We start from the raw sequence: 7,892 nt of genomic DNA, 5'->3' as shown, positions 1-7,892 counted from the left end.
GGGAACCTTTCTATTTTTAAGTAGTTTGTAAAACCTGAAATAGCTTGTAGTGTCCCTCCTAACATGGATTAGGTCGTCATCTTAGGCTCTATGTGTGCGGAGTTTGCATGTTCTCTCCGTGTCTTTGTGGGGTTTCCTCCTGGTACTCCAGTTTTCCCCCACAGTCCAAAAACATACTGAGGTTAATTTGAGTTATCAAAACTGTCCCTAGGTACATGTGTGTGTGAATCTGCCCCATCTTGGGAAGTTCCCAGTCTTGTGCTCATAGTTCCTGGGATATGCTCAGGACCCTCCACAACACTGAAGTTACAAAAAGTAGATGGATGGATGTTAGTCTAGGCTTGGGTAGTATTTTAAGGCAATATAGTATACCAGTATAGCAAATGGAAGGTTGCTGGTTTGAATCCTGTGGATGCCAACTGTGATCCTACTTCCATGGGCCTTTGAACAAGGGCTTCATCCTGGGTATGATGTTAATCTACATCCAGTCCTATATGGAGGTTCTCCAACTTACAGGGAATAACTTGGGGGTTGGTGGCAGGATTGGCACTCAAGCCACTGAAAAAAAACTCATACTGGCCCATTTGGACTAGTGTGGTGCTGAGGAATCACCCACTGCATGACTACATCCAGGTTCTCATCTCTGAGGTGGTTCGTTGTATGGTAGGTGAGGCAATGCGCTGTAATTAACACGTGCCCCCCTTACCTACAGTATACCATGACATTTTGAAATCCTTACAATAAAAATCAGAGGTGGAGATTTCAGGTCCAGAGAGTACAAAGATTTTGCTTCAACCAAGCAGTTGAGTACAAAGAGTCAGTCACAGAGTACTCAACTGGTTGGTTGAAACAAAATCCTGGTCTGGATGTGTACTCTCTGGACCTGAAATCTCCACCTCTGATAAAAATAGTAACAACCCCACCCCCCCCCTTTTGGTGAATTTTGTTACCAATATTTCAGAAAACTGGAACAGTGTTGCTTTTCAAAATACTGCAAACTATGGAGAAGTATCTCCACGCTTCACACAGCTGCTCACCATACCTACTATAAAAATAACTATTCTTCCTCTACTCTTTGTTTGGTTGTTCCCTGCTCTGTGAAAGTCAGTGCAGCCACCTACCGGAAACATCTAGTCAATTTCCTTGTACACGCACAATCGACGTGCATGATTTCTGCTGGACATAAAAATCTAGGCTACACGCGCACTTGTTCGGCAGGGGCGGAGCCAAAGGGGTGACAGAGCCCTTGGCACCCCCAGTGCCAGCCCGCTGGAAATGGTAAACATTAAAATATACTAATGAGGAGATCGGGCAAAGATTTGAGCGGAAAACTGTAATTTCCGAGTGGCCCTGAAGGCATCCAGACGCAGCAGTACCCTGTGCCTGCTGCTTACTGACACGTCATTGGCTAAAAGCTCATTGGCTAAAACACACCCGCGGTATTGATAACAGCAGGGGTTAAGCAGGTATTTATAACATATTACACTGTATTACCTTCCTGATGAGAGATGCTCAAGCACTTGCAGTACATAAAAAATAGCAGCATGAAAGCGTTGCGCACTGTCTGCTCCACGTCTCGTTTAAAGCCACGAGCCCCTGCTCGTGCTGATATAGGTCGTCTTTTAGACAGTGTCTTGGTACGTATGTATGTTTTAGTGCACATGCTGAATTATAGTGTTGTTTTATTATTTTAGCAAAGCTAGCCCTTGCTTGAAGTCCGTGTGGTCAGTGTATATGTGGAGAACCAGTCATTAGTTTTCTACTGCATGTAAGCAGGCTATGCATGTCATATTAAAGCTTTGAACCAACTTCACTATACTGTAATGTGAGTTTAATTAGCTGCCTAGATTCATTAATTTAATTAATCTATTTTAATTTATATTGTAATCTATTGTAATTTTAAATTAGCTACATGAAATAAAAAAGAAAACTAGTTAAAATAGTGTAACCACCAGGCTGTCTTGTTTTGTATAGAGACAGAATGAAGAGAAAAGGTGATATTTCTCATTTCTTTCAAAAGAAGCAGAAATCAGTGCCAGGCCAGGGCCAGACCCCAGCAGCAGCCATACTTCGTAAAACATTTTGTTACTTCCCACCATAATCGGAGAATTATGCTCTCCTGAGTGTCTCCTTGCTTTGCAAAATGTCGTTATTTGACTAAGTGGTTCTCAGTCGTTTGCAAATACCACCAGGGCAATGCAGGTCAGTTCTGCTGGTATTCATAAATCTTGTTATTTACAATTTAGATGCAGTTTTATTTGTTTTATTTATTTTTTGAGAATTTGTTTTTAGTCCTTACTGTAAGCTTTAAATGTATATGTGCACTGCTCTTGTTTGGTCATTGGTGCAATTTTACTTCTTGTTTGGTCATGGTTTAGTGTAGGTTTAGTCTGGGGTTAATCCAGTTTGAGTTCATCTTTGGTCCTGGATTAGATTAGGCTTGGTCTTTATGATTGGTGTTTATGATTTTGTAAATGTTTGTTGTGTTTATTCAACAAACATTTACAAACTCATTTTTCATTATGGGTGTGTATGATAAAAATATTTTTTCCTTCATTGATCATTTATATGGACCCCTCTGAGCAACCCTTACTCACCCTTTGCCCCCCTCCCCCCCCCCCCCCAAATAAAAGTCTAGCTTCGCCACTGCTGTTCAGCAGAAACCCTTGATGATGAAATTTATGTCACTCATTCTTGCACGGCCTGGAAGAAAATGGAAAAGAGAAGTAAATTTAAGAAATTCTGAGCTTTGAATGGATTTCTTGATGAGAATTTGACCTTTTCATTGTTTCTTATTTCATTCTCTATGGTTTAACTATCCCAGAGGTCTATCCTGGTTATGAAACTACACCCGTGCTGTAGAATAAAACTGTAGCTTAAAAAGTACAAGAAAGGGAGTAGTCAAGCTAGTGTGTGATGAATGCTATGTATATGTTTTGTTCAGAAAGCTGGAGTTTTCATACAGTTTCTGTATTTAAGCCTCAGCACTCATTTATTGGTGGAGTCTTGCTGTCTGGATTTACTGGGTTATTTTTTAATCTTTGTTTCAGGCCATGGTTTTTGTTTGAGTTACTATCTTTGCTTTTATGTTTGCTTTTGTCTTGTTTCTAGATTTGTGGTCTTGCTGAGCCAGGATTTGAACAGCTGCTGTGTCAAGGTGCAAGGCCAGAGTGTGATTCTGGCTGTTTCCTTCCTTTTTATATTTCAGGCCCACTTTCTGGTCCCTGCGTCCCGGTTCCTGTTCCAGTGTTACAGGGTTGCCAACTTTAGTCAGCTGGCTGGCATGAGATTTTAAATTCAAGACACATACATTTATATGTATTTACTACTTTTATTACCTTGTAAATCTGCAGGGTTTGCAAACTACCCCAACACTTTTGATGCAACTAATATTAGGTTTATAATGCAACCATATAGATTAGCTATAAGATTTCTTACGTGAGCGTGAGAGTCTGAAAGCGTGAGTGTCGAGCCAGATGTGTGATCGTGGCAACCCTGGTTTTATCTAATGCTCTGTACTTAGGTCTGTTTCTTGTACACCTCTTCCTGAAGCTGTCCATCCATTCTAAAAAATGATTCTGAAGCAAGAGATTGTCAGGCAAAAAAAATGACATTGTGGGTAGATGTTCCAGTTCATAATAATAAACACCAATAAGCAACAGAAGAAAGGAAACAAACTCCATAGTTTTATGAGCTTGAATCAAAGGCAACTGGACTTCTTTTTCAATTTCATGAAGATGTTTCACCTCTCATCCAAAAGGCTTCTTCAGTTCTCAAAAGTCTGATGGGAAGTTCCAGGTATTTATATTTATTTGTTATATTTATTTATTATATTTATTCATATTTCTAGTGGGGTCGTCACCTTGAACATGGTCATTGACACACCCTGCCGTCCAACAGTTCATTAGAGTCACTTGGGGCAAGGTGTGGATTAAGGTGTGAAACCTTGGTTCCACCTGAGCCAAGGTGTGAACAAACCTTATTATATTGAGACTATAAGGTGGTGCACATGTGTCTGCTCTCACTTTGGAGCATAGGATTGTCGTTTATTTCATGTTTATCGCTTTTGAATGTGTGCTTTTTCATGTGTAAATTAGTTTTATATTGATTATCGGTGCATTTTATCATTAGTTAGGTGTGCAAGTTTAAATAGGAAATCATTTGGGAGTCTGGATCGGATTAAATTAATTTATATTATTTCTTACAGGGAAATTCAACTTGGACTTCAACCAAATTTGAATGAATTAAGTTTGTGTTCCAAGGTACTACTGTACATTAGATACATTTACATCATTATTACTGGGATCAAGACATAAACTAACACCAGGACCTAAATGTCAATGCTAAGATAGGAACTACTTCTCTTTTTGCTTGCACATTCCACTCTGGGCTGAGAACTACCACTTCTCCCATCAGGAGAAGAAAGGCGTAGTTGATTTAGAACGTGAGACTAAACCAATGGACAGAAAATATAGCTTTGTACAGTTATTTTACTCCACAACAGAATAATGACTGAAAGTACAGTACTTTGTACAAAGCTATTCCAATATTTTCAAATATATTTTGGGGATATTGCTGTATTTTGAAATCCTGGCTATAAAATAAGCTGACTGGGGGTGAGGTACCCCACAATATAGTTCACTGAAGTTCTAGCATTGTACTAGTAAACCCAAAATACCAGGGTTTGTTTTGTATTAGAAAATACAACTGACACAATACAGTTTCTGTTACAGCCATTACTGCTGTAACTGTGACCAGTGAAATGTCCAGCTGTAATATTGGGTGATCTGAAGTTTTGGAAACGTCATGGATATTGGTAAAAAATTTGCATGGACTGGAAAATTAGAAATTTCCATCAAACGGGAAAAAAAATGTTTAACTATGTTGCGACCAACAGGCAGCAAAGAATGAGAAAGGCAGCCAGTTATCTGTGGAGGAAAAACCCTGTAATACTATTAATATGGTGACTAATACGGTTTGTATTACAGCCAATACTACTGTAACTGTACAATACTGTACAGGTTGTTAGCCCTGTCTGTCCAACAATTTAGATGAGAGAAACCCATGACCCATGACAGAGCAGCTGTCAGCAACATAAGTGCCGATATGCCAGTATGGAAGCCAGCCTAGGATGGACTTTATAAACTCTGTACTTGTAGGCTAACACATAAACTAAGCCAACTGTGCTGTTTTTGTGTTAAATTCATTATCTCGTTCCCTTTCTGTTCTGGAGCCATTCATTCATTCTGAGGATGGGTGTTAGCTGTATTTCTTGTACACTTTGTTCAATGCAGATGAAAGTTGTTGGGGTGGTGCAGCTTGTTACAAAGGGTGATCTACAGGGCTGTAAATGCACAGACTTAAGAAATAATGATTATTCTTTCATTTGACGTTCACATTATTCTTAAAGATACTGTTATTGTTATAAGTTCATGGGGTATTTTTTTTTATCGTTGCATAACATTGATCAATAAGCCATTAGTAATGGATGTCATTAATAATGACAAAAAGAATAAAAAATGGTGCTGTAAAATGCAATAAATTAGTATGCAATAAGACAAATACAGTATCATTCAGCAAATTATAATTACAACTACTGAAAGGTTATTATAAGTTACAGTAAGGGTATTACAAGGATGTGTGGCAAGGATATTATACTGTACAAGGACATCATACTGAAAACACATATACAGTTTTTAGTGTAAAAGGGGAATTATAGTAACTCACTAATGTTGCTGACTTGCTGCAAAAATACAATAAAAAGTCTAACAGTGCATGAATATTTTTTGCTGTTAGTTAAAATGTTTTCCTGAGGTTTACAGGCCTCAGAAATTCTACATATATGTAATAAATGTTGTAGGATAGGGTTTTGGAACTTCCACATCTACGTGTTTTTTCTTTTTTATCTAGTTGAGGAAGAAGTGAACGTAAGTTTGCCTAGACTGTTTACGTCACCATCGCGTCTATACTTTAGGTGTGGAATTAGAACAATGAAAGATTTTAGAATTAGCGGTTAATCACGTTGAATCGTGTTACTGAAATAACCACTGGTGCAATATATTCTAGAAAATAAAAACATTTGAATACAAACAGTATACTGAGACATGACCTCTATAAAATGTACGACACCGTCTAAAACCTCTTCCGGTGTGCTCTGCTGTAACGTCTATTTACCGTAATGAAAGATAACAGCGCATTGTTTTTTCCCCCAAGCTACTAACGTTGCATAAATAAAGGAAAACACGTTTTATTACATACATATTGCAATGTCAGCATTTACCAGAAAATTTAATGGAAAAACGCTAAAGAATAGAAACATCCTTAAAATTATTACCCCGAAAGATATAATTACGATTCATTTATCCAGATTATGTAATCATACCATTACATGAATTCTTAATCCTAATTAAGATCAGTGGGTATCACTGTTACCTCATACCTACTGAGCTGGAGAGTTGAATTACCCCCCAACAAAGTGTGCACGTGTGGTGTATTAATATTATCCTAGGGTTGCTGAGTTTTGTTGTGGGCACTCCAATTTCCTCCAGCAGTACGAACTAAGGTGAATTATAATTTGTGTGGATGTGCCCTGTGATGGCATCCAGTCCTGCACCCCTGCCTCATTCCCCATGCAGCCTGTAATAGTTTTCAGCCCCACGAGTCTACCGATGACAACTAGCTAGATAGACGGATGAAATAACCAGATTAATTAATGTGATTTAGAAAAGCGCTGAGCAATTCCAAATTATGGATGATGCGGCATGAACTGGAATTCGTCCATCTCTGGTGTGATATGACGTATTGAAGTAAGTATTTGGATGGTCACTTGATCGGGTGTTTCAGACAGCAATACGTTATAAACAGTGACTCTTTAAGCTGTGTTTTGTGGGAACCAGTCCAAGTGTACATAGGCTGCAATTACATCTTGAAATGCATTGTTATAGTACATACACGAATGTGTTATTTCTTAAAAGAACCCTGTTCTATTGAAATTACGCCCATGATGATTTCTGAAAAGAAAGATTAAATTATATGCACACAGAGAGCTTTAATATTTTAAAGATGTATGCCTTAAACTATTAGTGCAAATGACGCATTACAGCAGTGGTGTCGGACACATATTTTTCTGGTTTGTACATGATGAAAATCATTAATCATGAAGAAGCATACAGTATAGGTAGCATTGCCAAAAAAAAGTTAAATGTCGATCATGCTACTTAAATACCATTCTTATTTGCTCCGTTCAGGGCCTGGTAGAGCAATATGTCATTTAAATTTATTCTGATAACTTTTATTCTTGAATATTTTCGTTTTAAGACTCATTAACCTTTTGAGATTAACTTCCATTTAACTTTTGTTTATTTTTTTTTCCAGCTGAGAGGTCGTTATTGCTATGATGCTTAATCATTTTAATTTCTTAATTCTTTCAATATTTTAAAAATGTTACACCCAGTTGATAGACATTATATCAATCGTAAACGTCTAAACCTCATTTGACTGTAATAGTTATTACAGTAGACGTTTCCTGCTTTGTAATGAAATGAAGCCTTATTTGGCATTTGGACCGGACTAACCATATGGGCATTTGGGCACCACGTTCTCGGGGTTACAAAGCAAAACAACCAACCATAAGCCCCCAGGTCCCAGTCCCCCATCCAAAGTCCAATTTCCGAATGCCCGAACAGGTTAATGCGATTTCATATCTAATATCCATCCATCCATTTTCCAAAACGCTTATCCTACTGGGTCGCGGGGGGTGCTAACCGCTGCACCACCATGCCGACCCTACCAAAAAATAAATTCGTTGTGGTTAATGAATAAGGTTTGACTTGTTGCAGACTGTGTTCAGAATTTTTTTCACTTATGCATTTAATTGACGCATTTTATCCAGT

The sequence above is a fragment of the Brienomyrus brachyistius genome, chromosome 22 (assembly GCF_023856365.1).
Source record: "Brienomyrus brachyistius isolate T26 chromosome 22, BBRACH_0.4, whole genome shotgun sequence".
In the NCBI taxonomy this organism is placed as follows: Eukaryota; Metazoa; Chordata; class Actinopteri; order Osteoglossiformes; family Mormyridae; genus Brienomyrus; species Brienomyrus brachyistius.
Note: the sequence above shows the minus strand (reverse complement) of the source record.